Source organism: Gorilla gorilla, chromosome 2 (genome assembly GCF_029281585.2).
Source record: "Gorilla gorilla gorilla isolate KB3781 chromosome 2, NHGRI_mGorGor1-v2.1_pri, whole genome shotgun sequence".
NCBI lineage: Eukaryota > Metazoa > Chordata > Mammalia > Primates > Hominidae > Gorilla > Gorilla gorilla.
The window spans coordinates 192,455,463-192,468,139 of record NC_086017.1 but is presented as its reverse complement, the minus strand read 5'-3'; positions in this window follow the sequence as shown (position 1 = coordinate 192,468,139).

Genomic DNA, 12,677 nt, shown 5'->3' with positions numbered 1-12,677 from the left:
TTTTTTTTTTTTTTTCCTGCAAGGGAATGACTTGTACCTTAGTAAAGGTGGGACTTTTGAAAGAGAAAAGAATGAAGGGGAATAGAAAATGAAGACCATCTTCAAAAAATTTTTAAAAATTGAGAAAGAAAAACTGCATGGAAAAATATAAATGAAAAATAAACAGTGGAAAAGCAGGTAAGAATGACGGCATTGAGAATGAACAATTTCTGGCCTCAAACTAGTTCTGACTAGATCACAACCCATATTCTCTCACTAGAGTTCTCACGTTTATGTATAATTAAATGCTATTTTATTGCCAAGTGGCCTAGATAATGAAAAACCAGAAAAAGAAGAAAATGCTTCCAAAGTGACCGAAAATTTAGGTTCACACATTCTGAGGAGTGGTTTTTGTTATTTACTTTTTAGTTTTTTTCTGAAAGCTGGGTGAAATTATTATGTATTCAGATATTTTAAATCTCATACAGCTCTATTGTTCATGCTATGTTTTTCATCCATTGCCGGGAGAACAATTGTAACAAAAAATACAAAGCGTTCTAAATGGGGGGGCCTTACTGAACCCTACAGGACCCGGGTGGCACTTGCAGTGTGGTAGGCCCAGCCGGGTGGTCCCTCTCATCCATCATTTACCCACCACGAGGAGGAGGTCACCTTGAAGTTTGGACTGGGGGATAGGGGAGAGAAAGAGCACGAGGGAGGCAGAAAGAGCAGGGCAAGAAAAGAAAAAAGCTGCTTTGTACAAGATAGATACCCTCGAAGAATTCAGAACACAGAGGACTCTTTTTAAACCTCTACTCTGTAGGTGATTTCTTTAAACCCTCTTTAAGACCCCTACCCTTCCTCACTTCCATAATCCAAATTTAAAACCCCAAATCCTGCAGTTAAGGAGGGGAAAAAAAAAAAAACCTCTGTATTAGCTCCTGGTCTTAATATTTTCATCTCAAAAAGCTGCATTCGACATTTTGCTGACTGCTGACTCTCATTCCTACCCCCTAAAATAATAATTTTAACATTTTGTAAAACACAATGAGCATTGTAGAATTGTTCAGTCATCTAATAATCCAGGTTTTGATGGTGATTTCTACTGTTCCATATTCATCTGCATCCACCCTACAGGTGTGGTAAATTAGTTGAGTGAATTCGGTTTAACTAAAATGACATGTCATCTGACCTCAAGAATGGCATTACAATTTAGCTGTTTTTAATGTCACAGGTATGGCCTTTTAGACAAGCATTCTCCCTAGGAGTCTTCTATTTTTCCAATTTTAATAATAAAATTGAAATGACCAAACTTTGAGTGAGAGGCTATTACTGTATTCAACGATGCTATTTAGCTGGGAGGCACTGGAATGACCAGACAGGCTGTTCATAGCTGGTGTCCATTCTGATGGCTGGCATCCATGCAATAGCAGTTGTTAAATATTTTGTTACATACGAAATATTTACCAGAATGGTTGGTTCACTAACGGAGCACTTTTATTATATTCATAAAAATGTGCAGATTTGTTTAACGTCTACCCATCCTCTCCAATGCTCACCTCTTGAGCGAGTAAGGGACAATTTTTTTCTCTGCTTAAGGCAGTTCTTGCCATGTAGTAGCCACTCAAGAAATATTTTTTTTGAATGACCGAATTGGGGATTGCCCACATATTCACATTTTAGGAGTTGTCACAGCCCTAGAAGAATAATCACTTTATTCTCTTTGTAGGATTACTTGTTTGTTCTTTCAGAGTAATTCTGGCATTCAATAAATTAAAAACTGGAGGAACATTTTTCACTGTGAATTGTTATTTGATCTCCCTGTTTTTCAGAATGATATTTCTGTGATCAACTCTGTCCGATGTGCTGTAGTTCAATGTCTTTAGAATTAAACCTCCAGTCTTCTGCAGGGTGGAGAAGCAGCGGTAACAGCTTGCTTGAGGTGAAGGAGAGGATAGGGGTTGGGTAGAGGGGAGAAGTTGCAAATTATAGGATTTTTAATTCTCCTGTTTTTAGCATTAGCTGAACACAAATATTCAGAGAGGCATTGTGCCTACAATTCCCAAGTTTTTCTGGAGTAATTTGATTTAAATCATCTTGAATCTGGGCTTCCCAAGCAGCCAGTCTACATTTTAGCTTTCTCTGGACTGTTAAAATTTTATTATTTCTCCTCTCTCATTTTCCCTCTCTTTATGTTGTTTTAGTCTTTCTACTGTCATTTTAGTGTGGTTTTTGGAAGAAACAGAGGTCAAAGTATTTGGTAGATTTATTACTTTATAGGTTTGCTATATTTTTTCCATATAATAACTATAAAGGGATACAATAGATTGTATCTACACATATGAAGTATTTTTATATATGTAATATATATAGGTATGTACATATAGTAATCCCTTGGTATCTAGGGGGAATTGGTTCCAGGACTCTCATCCTCTCCTCACCACTTTCCAAATAACAAAATTCATAGATGCTCAAGTTCCTTACAGTCGACCCTCTATATCCCAAGGTTCTCCATCCATGGATATGGACAGCTGACTGTACATGCATGCATGCTCATACACTATATATAATACAATCTATCTGAAGTATATGCAAAGTAAAAGAATGATAAAAACGAACACCCATACACACCACCAAACTTAAGAAATATCCCATGTGTTCCTCCTTTTATTCTCCTGCCCTCCACTAAAGGTAACTCTTATCCCAAACTTTGTGTTTAAAATTTCCTCGCTTTTCCCCTCAATTTTCTTACTTATGCATATTCCTTTCTCAGTCTGCTTTTGCTAAGTTATGCTACAGTGACAATATATGCCAATAAATGATTTCTTTCTCAAGTACATACTATGTGCAGGTTGGCTGTGTCTCTGTGGGTCAGTGTTGCTACTGCTTGGTGTTTTCCTCACTCCAAGACTCAGGCTAAAGGAATAGCCCCTATCTCAGTCTCATTGTAAAAGAAAAAGAGCAGTGCAGAACCATGTGATGGCTCTTAAAACTTCTGTTGGAAACACATCACATCATGTTTCATTGGTCAAACCTTTTATCAATGGAGAATCTGTATCACAGAGAAGGAAAATAAAGGTACATGGCAAAGGACAAGAATGCATAATTCCCTTACAAGAAATGATGGTGAATAGTGGGAAGCAATAATAAAATTGACCATAGTCTGTTCTCTTGGGCATGAAGATTCATTTCTCGCCCTTCTACACAATAACATAATCCCCCATCTTCCAAGTAAATAGCTGAAAGGATGTATTCAACCACAGCATTAGATTCCAGGACTAGGATTTTGTCCTAGCTTTAACATCAGGTCCAGATACAGCTCTTCTTCACCTAGAGACAAATGAACTAAAACTAAAACCTGTGTGCCCAAAACAGCAATTCTGAAATCCCACTGGGCAAACATTGTGAAGGCCCTCTAACATGGGCAGAAGAAATACCTCTTGATTAGGCTCATTCTGTTCTCTGTGACTAGCACCACAGTGCATGGTTATAGATGACTCTTGGCTCCACCCTCTGGGCGGTTCTTCCTTTTCTATTATCCTCACTGGGCCACATCTGAAAAGGGCACTGGAAAATACTGTCCCTTGGAGGCTAAGATTTTCTTGCTTCCAGCTTTTAGACTTAGAACAGACACAGTCTCTGTCAATCTAGGTTGATGGCTCCTTGGGTTGTATGATCCTCTCAACAACTTCAATTCCATTTAAGACATGCCTTTCTTTCTCCAGATTTAAATTGATATTTTTGAGCTTATCAGACTTCCGTGGAGGAGCTACACCATTAGCCTCTTTTGAGCCATTTTGCGCACCTGAAAAGATTTACCAGTTGCCACTATAATCAACTAAACGAAAGGCACTCCTGATATCCTGGATTTGGTCTATGCCTCCCCCAAACTGAGTTTTAATCAGCTTTTGTCACTCAAAAATATTCTTAGTTTTACTTTGGATGTGAGAATAAGTTGAATCTTTCAAACTTCTAGGTCCCCAACTTTCTGACCTCCTTTAGTTTCTTTTCATCTTTTCTTACAAATTGGTCAATTCTTTTGTGGGCTCATAGTTTTTCTGTACCACCATGTCGAATGCAGCCAACAGCAACCAAGACATGCTAGTACTATTCTGTCTTCCAATCTCCCTGCCTAAAGTCACAGGGTCATTCAATATATTATCTGTTTTGCATGTTATTGCAGCTAAAGTTTCATTAAGTGTTTCACCACTGCATAATGGATTGCCATGTTTTAACCTCTAAAATCAGTTTCTTTGCTACCTACCACTCTGCCACAAAGCCAGTGGCACATGTTTTAGAAGTTTTGTTATGGTAGCATTGACTTTGAGGTAATAATTATGTAAATATCAATTGTTTACAAAACCAAAAATTATTTCTTGCTCACATTACATAGTTGGTGGTGGATTGTTTGAAGCTTTATTTCCTATGTCCTCTTCCAGAATCTAGGATGAAAAGAGTAGCCTTACACCAGAACATACCACGTTTGTGGCAGACAGAGGAGGGTGACAGTAGAACCATGTGATTGATAATTCTTAATGCTTCTTCTCAGAAGTGACATTTATTGCATCTGCTAACACTTTCTTGGCCAAAATCAGTCACATGGCTGAGACGGACATCAGTATTGTAGGAAGTGCTACCCACAACAAAAGTAAAAAGGATAGTGAATATTTTGAGTAAACAGTATGATCAATCATAGTCCCTGAACATATTATATTGCTTTACATGTTTTTTAACTTTATATTTAAAAATCATAAAATATGTATTATTATGTAACATTTTTAGAGTTCAAGATTTTATTCATGACTTTCATCCGTGTTAATGTGTATGATGTTGTTCAGTCATCACTGCTTTATAGTATTCCATTGTTATAAATATATGAAAATTTACCTATTATAGCAGTTTCCAGGTTTTTGCTATTTTACATCATGCTGAAAAAAACAGGTATGTCTTCCAACGGACACATGAAAATGTTTTTTAGAATATATGCAAGGAAGAAAATTTTTTAGTTACATAGTTTTACATATCTTAAAATGTATTAAATAATGCTGAATTTGTTTTATACTGCAATTATATCAATTTTTTATTTCAGCCAGGAATATTTAAGGATTCCCATTGTTTCACACTCTTGACAGCACTTGGTATTGTCAGACTTCAACACAATTGCCAGCCAAGTAGGTATCTCACTGAGATTTATATTTGTCTTTCTCTGTTCACATATTGCTTTTGTCTGTGGGACATTCATATGTCCTCTTCTGTGAAATGTCTATATATCCCTCTGGCAGATATTTTTATTGAATTATTTGTAATTTTTGTATTGATTGTTAGGAGCCATTTAAAAATATGTATACATTTTCAATACTATTCTTTTGTTCGTTGCATGTGTTCCAAATATATTCTTCAAATTATGATATGGCTTGATCTACTCTTGAAATGGTGTCTTTGATGAATAGAAGTTTTAAATTTTAATGTAGACAAGTCCATCAGTATTTTCCTTTGTAGTTAGTGCTTTTTATATATCTTGTATAAATAATTCTTGCCTACATCAAGGTCATAAAAATAGTACCAAATTTTCTCATGAGAATTTTAAAATTCTGCTTTTCATTATGAAGTCTTTAATCCACTAAAAATTTATTTATTTATGTGTATGCTGTGAGATATAAATTAAATTTTATTTTTTCAACTTGAAAATCAATTGTATACCTACCTTTTATTGTATCCTATTTTTAAATTACAATTTCTTTCTTTCTTTTTTTTGAGACAGAGTATCATTCTGTCACCCAGGCTGGAGTGCAGTGCTGTGATCACAGCTCACTGAAGCCTCCATCCACCTTTTGGGCTCAAGTGATCTTTCCATCTCAGCCTCCCAAGTAGCTGGCACTACAGGTGTGTGCCACTATACCCAGCTAATTTTCTTATTATTTTTTGTAGAGATGGGGTCTTGCTATGTTGCCCAGGCTGGCTTTAAATGCCAGGGCTCAAGTGATCCTCCCTCCTCAGCTTCCCAAAGTGGTGGGATTACAGGAATGAGCCACCAAACCCAGCTAAAATTATAATTTCTAATTATTTAAAAATGGAATAGATTCTTGTGCATTGATCTTATATTTGGTAACCTTTCCAAAATCCCCTACTAATACAAAAAGTTTGTTTCAGATTTATTTTTAAAGAGTTACATCACCTGTAAATAAGAGCAGCTTTGTTTCTTGCTTCCCAATCCTCTTGCCTTTTATTGTATTGTATTAATTTCTTTTTCTGATTTACTTATGCTTTCAACATTTCACCATTAAACATCATGTTTGTTGTAGTTTTTTTCTTTTTCTCCTTTATGCTGTAAACATGACAAACTATATATTTTTATATATATTATATTTTTCTAGCATTATATTAACCTTATATTTATGGATATATTTAACTTGGTAATGGTTTTTAATCTTTTATATATGGGTGGAAATAGTTTGAGAATATTTTATTTAGGATCCTAGCATATTTGAGGGAGATCTGCCTATAATTTGCCCTTCTTGTATTATTCTACCCCTTATCATTGTTTTCAATATTAAATCTATACCAGCTTCATAAAATGTGTTAATGAGCATTTCATATTTTTGTAACCTACGGATAGAAAATTGGAATTGTCTGTTGCTTACAAATTCATCAGAAGATACTTAACAACCTAGGTCTGTCTCTTTTTTTTCTAAAGATTATTGATTGTTGATTTAATTTTTGTATGGCCATTGACCTATGCAGTTCTGCAGTCCTTCTGAGTCTGTTCCAATAAAATAAAATTTTAAATTTTCTCTTCTTTTACTTAAGTCTTCAAACTTCTTAGAATAAAGTTCTTCACTGTATCCTCTTATTTACTTTTAAATTTCTGCTTTATCCATAGTTATATCCTCTTTTTAATCCTTATGTTTTATTTATCTGTCCCGTCTCATTTTGCTTTTTCTTAATTAATCTTCCTAGAGGCATATCTGTTTTACTGATCTTTTCAAATGATCAATTTTTGGCTTTGTCTTCTGTTTTATTTTTTATGATGCAACTTCTATAAACTTTTTAATATCAAAATTATTCATAGAACACTGGTATGAGCAAGACTTCGATGCAACAGTTTTCAGAGGTGGTAGTGAATAAGGCAACAGGATATATATCTAGCAAACAACTTAGTTGCATCAAAAACAAAGAATATGACTTAGGAGCAGATAATTCTTATCCTTGTTTTTCAGTTGGCTGGAATCTCTTAGGTACTTTTCTTACTGATTCCTCTTTTTAACTATGAGTTTAATATAGGAATTGATTTAGAACCCTATAGAGTTCTCTGATTGAAGGTTATATGATAGGGCTGTTTGTCTAAATTTAGAACATTTGTCAAAATTTTCAAAACATTTTCAAAATAAAAATGTCAAAATTTCAAGTGAAAGTGGCAAAGTAAGTGGATGGCTTAGGGTCTGGAAGCTGCATATGGTTTTACAAGTTTTAAGAAATGTTTCTAGTCCAAAGTAAAATACAAAAAAAAATAGTACTATACATATAACATAATAAGGCAGTTTTTATATTAAAAACAAGTGTAAAGGGAAAAGCAATATAGAAAGGGTAAATTATGGGCTAATCTTATTGAAAGATGATGAGTAGACATAATAAACACTCCTGTTTGGGGATAAAACCACAAAGGAATATATTTTAAGGAACAGGGTAAACAGGATGTAGACAAGTTCTTGCAGCTCAGTCTTGAATTATCTTAATCCTTGAAGTAAAATTAAAATAATGCCAGATTGCTAGAGCCTTCAGGCATTCAGGAGGGCTTGTACCCCTGGATGGTTTGCAGAAGCCCTCAGATGCCTTTCTGAAGGAAAATAACATTATCTTGGGCACCAAATTATTTCTAGAAGCAATTTTAAGCTATAATATAATGTTTGGCACAACTTTTTTAAACAGCTCAATGAGGAGCAAGACAAGATGAGCAAAACCTAGCAGAAACCACCAGCAATAGAATGATTCCATAAGGGCTTCGAAAATTGTCATAATTAGACAAAGACTTTGTGGTTCACGCCTGTAATCCCAGCACTTCGGGAGGCCGAGGCGGGCGGATCACCCTGAGGTCAGGAGTTGGAGACCAGCCTGGCCAACATGGTGAAACCCCGTCTCTACTAAAAATACAAAAATTAGCTGGGCATGATGGTAGGCGCCTGTAGTTCCAGCTACATCGGAGGCTGAGGTGGGAGAATCACTTCAACCCGGGAGACGGAGGTTACAGTGAGCCGGGATTCTGCCACTGCACTCCAGCCTGGGCAACAAGAGTGAAACTCCGTCTCAAAATAATAATAATATGATATAATATAATAAAATATATTTGCTTACCATGTTCTAGAAGATAAAAGACAAGATTAACAATTTTTTTTTTGCAAAGAAAAAAGTAAACAGAAACTCTAAATCTGAAAACAAGAACTGAAATTAAAAATTAAATTGATGGGTCTAATAGATCATATACAATTACGGAGATACTTAACTGGAATATTCTCAGCAATATCTGTCAAAATAAAATGATAGAAAATACAGAGAAGAAGGTAAAAGATGTAGAGGATACAGTGAGAATTTCTAATATTTTGAGTTCTAAAAAGAAAAGAGAGAAATAAGGCTGAAGAAAAAGAGGAGAGATATAATCAGGCTGAAACAAATTTTGAAGTGAGAATAGCTGAGAACTTTCTAAAACTGGAGAATGACATCAAGCTACAGATTTACAGATTTAAGAACCACACAAATACCAGGAAGAATAGCTGAAAAACAAATCTACACTGAGATGCTAAATGACAAAAATGTGGAAACCCCAAAATGGAGAAAAAATTTTAAAGTCAGTCATAGAAAGACGTTATCTTTAAAAGGGCAACAATAGACAGACAGCTAATTGCTCAGCAGAAACAAAGGACCTCACCTAGCAATGAAATGATATCTTCAAAGTGTTAAAGAAAACATCTGTCATTTTTTTTTTCAATTTTTTTTTTAATTATACTTCAAGTTTTAGGGTACATGTGCACATTGTGCAGGTTAGTTACATATGTATACATGTGCCATGCTGGTGCGCTGAACCCACTAACTCGTCATGTAGCATTAGGTATATCTCCTAATTCTATCCCTCCCCCCTCCCCCGACCCCACAACAGTCCCCAGAGTGTGATATTCCCCTTCCTGTGTCCATGTGATCTCATTGTTCAATTCCCACCTATGAGTGAGAATATGCAGTGTTTGGTTTTTTGTTCTTGCGATAGTTTACTGAGAATGATGATTTCCAATTTCATCCATGTCCCTACAAAGGACATGAACTCATCATTTTTTATGGCTGCATAGTATTCCACGGTGTATATGTGCCACATTTTCTTAATCCAGTCTATCATTGTTGGACATTTGGGTTGGTTCCAAGTCTTTCCTATTGTGAATAATGCTGCAATAAACATACGTGTGCATGTGTCTTTATAGCAGCATGATTTATAGTCCTTTGGGTATATACCCAGTAATGGGATGGCTGGGTCAAATGGTATTTCCAGTTCTAGATCCCTGAGGAATCGCCACACTGACTTCCACAATGGTTGAACTAGTTTACAGTCCCACCAACAGTGTAAAAGTGTTCCTATTTCTCCACATCCTCTCCAGCACCTGTTGTTTCCTGACTTTTTAATGATTGCCATTCTAACTGGTGTGAGATAGTATCTCATTGTGGTTTTGATTTGCATTTCTCTGATGGCCAGTGATGATGAGCATTTTTTCATGTGTTTTTTGGCTGCATAGATGTCTTCTTTTGAGAAGTGTCTGTTCATATCCTTCGCCCACTTTTTGATGGGGTTGTTTGTTTTTTTCTTGTAAATTTGTTTGAGTTCATTGTAGATTCTGGATATTAGCCCTTTGTCAGATGAGTAGGTTGCGAAAATTTTCTCCCATTCTGTAGGTTGCCTGTTCACTCTGATGGTAGTTTCTTTTGCTGTGCAGAAGCTCTTTAGTTTAATTAGATCCCATTTGTCAATTTTGTCTTTTGTTGCCATTGCTTTTGGTGTTTTAGACATGAAGTCCTTGCCCATGCCTATGTCCTGAATGGTAATGCCTAGGTCTTCTTCTAGGGTTTTTATGGTTTTAGGTCTAACGTTTAATAAATGGTGCTGGGAAAACTGGCTAGCCATATGTAGAAAGCTGAAACTGGATCCCTTCCTTACACCTTATACAAAAATCAATTCAAGATGGATTAAAGACTTAAACGTTAGACCTGTCATTTTTATATCTTCTGAAATTGATGGTAAAAAAACATCTTTTTAGATTAACACGAGATAATTCCCCAGTAACAGACATGTTAAAATAAATACTACACAATATTCTTCAGACAGAAGGAAAACAATCCACAGGAAAGCTTGGAAATGTAGGAAGAATTGAAAAGCAATGGAAACACTAATGTAATGAGGCGTCTGGCTCCATGTTTTGATGTCTGACTGCTGAAAGCTTTTAAGCTTCATTCCCTCCCTCTTCTTCCATTCCACGTCTGAGCAAGCTAATAAAAAAGCCTGGGTACTCCCTCCTTTGATGCCAGTGAAATATTTAAACCATGCAAACCTCTACTTATGCAGAAGAACCCTCATCCCAGACCTACTCTCTAATTACCATAAAAACCAGTCTCCTTTTCCTAATCTCTCAAGATATCTTTGGACTAATTTGGGAGGTCTGTCCTGCTCTCCCCAGACTAATAAACTTTTTCATATTCTCCTGATATGTGTGTAGCATAATCACTTTCAACCTCCAAACCAAAATTTGGGTGAGGTGCCATCCCACTTCTGACGTGTGGCCACAACAGCTAGTAAGTGAGTAAATCAAAATAATTATTGACGATGCAAAGAATTACAATAGTGTTTCGTTGAGTTTTTAATATGTATACATAAGATACAAACTAATGATATTTATTTCAAAATGGAGAATAAATGGAATTAAATTATTCAAATTAAAATAGGAATAAATAAAATTAAATTATTCTAATATTTTTTATCTATTTGCATCATCTGGGTAGAGTTTCAAATAACCAGTTAGTATTAGATTTTGATAAGAGCATATGCTATAATCTCTAGACTAACTACAAAAAGAATAGTAAGAGTATATAGCTTTTGAGGAAATAGAGGGAATATGGAATAATTTGAAAAATTATCTATCTAAACAAAGGCTAGAAAAAAGAGGAAAAAAGCAAAGTGGTAAGGAAACAGAAAGAACACAACAGAATGGTAGATTTAAGTTCAAACATATCAGTAATTACATAAATATAAACAGACTAAGTGTTCCAATTTCTAAATCTATAAAGACAAACATCACTAACTGCATTTTAAAATTATGATTCTGTTTACAAGAGACATATATAAAATATATAGATATAAAAGGATGTAAAATATTTGCCAAACAAAAATCAGTGTAACCATAATATCATATAAAGTGGAGTTTAAGCAAAAAGTTAAAAGGACATTTGATAACAATTCTGTATTTGTATGTATCTAATAAAATCGCCTTCAAATAAAGCAACAATTGACAGCAAAAAGAGATAGAGAAACCCACAATTATAGTGTAAGATTATAACATGTATCTCTTCATAACAATTAAGCAAGCAGACAGAAAATCAATTAGGATACAGTAGAATAACACAGAAAGCAAATGACCTAATTAATATGCATAAAAGGCTGTATTTTAGACCTAAAAAATACACATTTTTTCAAGTACATTGGAACATTACAAAAATTTATTATATAATTGGCCACAAAGTGAGGTTCTACAAATTTTAAAGAACTGAAGTTATAGAGTATATCTGTGGTTACAAAGTAATTAAGTTGGAAATTGAAAAAAAAAATGTTGCTGGAATATTCTTGCATGTTCAAGTAAGCCATGGTTCAATGAAGAGAACATACTGAAAATTATAAAATAATAGGCAGAGGCAGGAGAATCGCTTGAGCCCAGGAGTTCAAGACCAGACTGGGCAACACAGCGAGACCCTGTCTCTAAATAATAATAATAATTATTATTATTATTATAAAATATTGAAATTACTAAATATCAAAATATCTAGGATGCAGCAAAAGTCATGTAGGAAAAAACTTTAGTGTGTTGGAAGTACGTAGTTTTTAAAATTTCATAATCAATAAACTATGCATCTATCTCAAAAAATTAGAAAACAACAAAACAAGATCCAAAGAGAATAGAAAGAAGAAGAAATAAAGTTAACAGCAGAAAGCAATGATATTGAAACTGAACAACAGAGAAAATCAATGAAATTCAGGTATTGTTCCTTTGAGAAAATTAGTAAAATCCAAATACTTATATTGCTATTAATGAAGAAAAAAGGAAAAGGCACAAGTAGTAATAAAAACAAAACATCACTACAGATTGTATAGACATTGTAAGATTACAAGTGATCATGAACAACTTTTTCCCAAATGAACTTGAAAATGTTGACAATGAAAATGTCTAACAATATTACTTTACAAAACTAACACAAGAAGAAATATAAAACTTGATTAGTCCTATACTCTTTCATATTACTCTTTTTATTTAATAGTGAATTCAACCAAACATTTAAGGAAGAAATAAATTCAAACTCTTCCAGAGGCTACAGAAAGGGGAACACACTGTATCTTCTTTAACAAGACCAGAATAACTTTGATATTAAAATCTAGCAAGGATATTAAGAAAAAAATTACA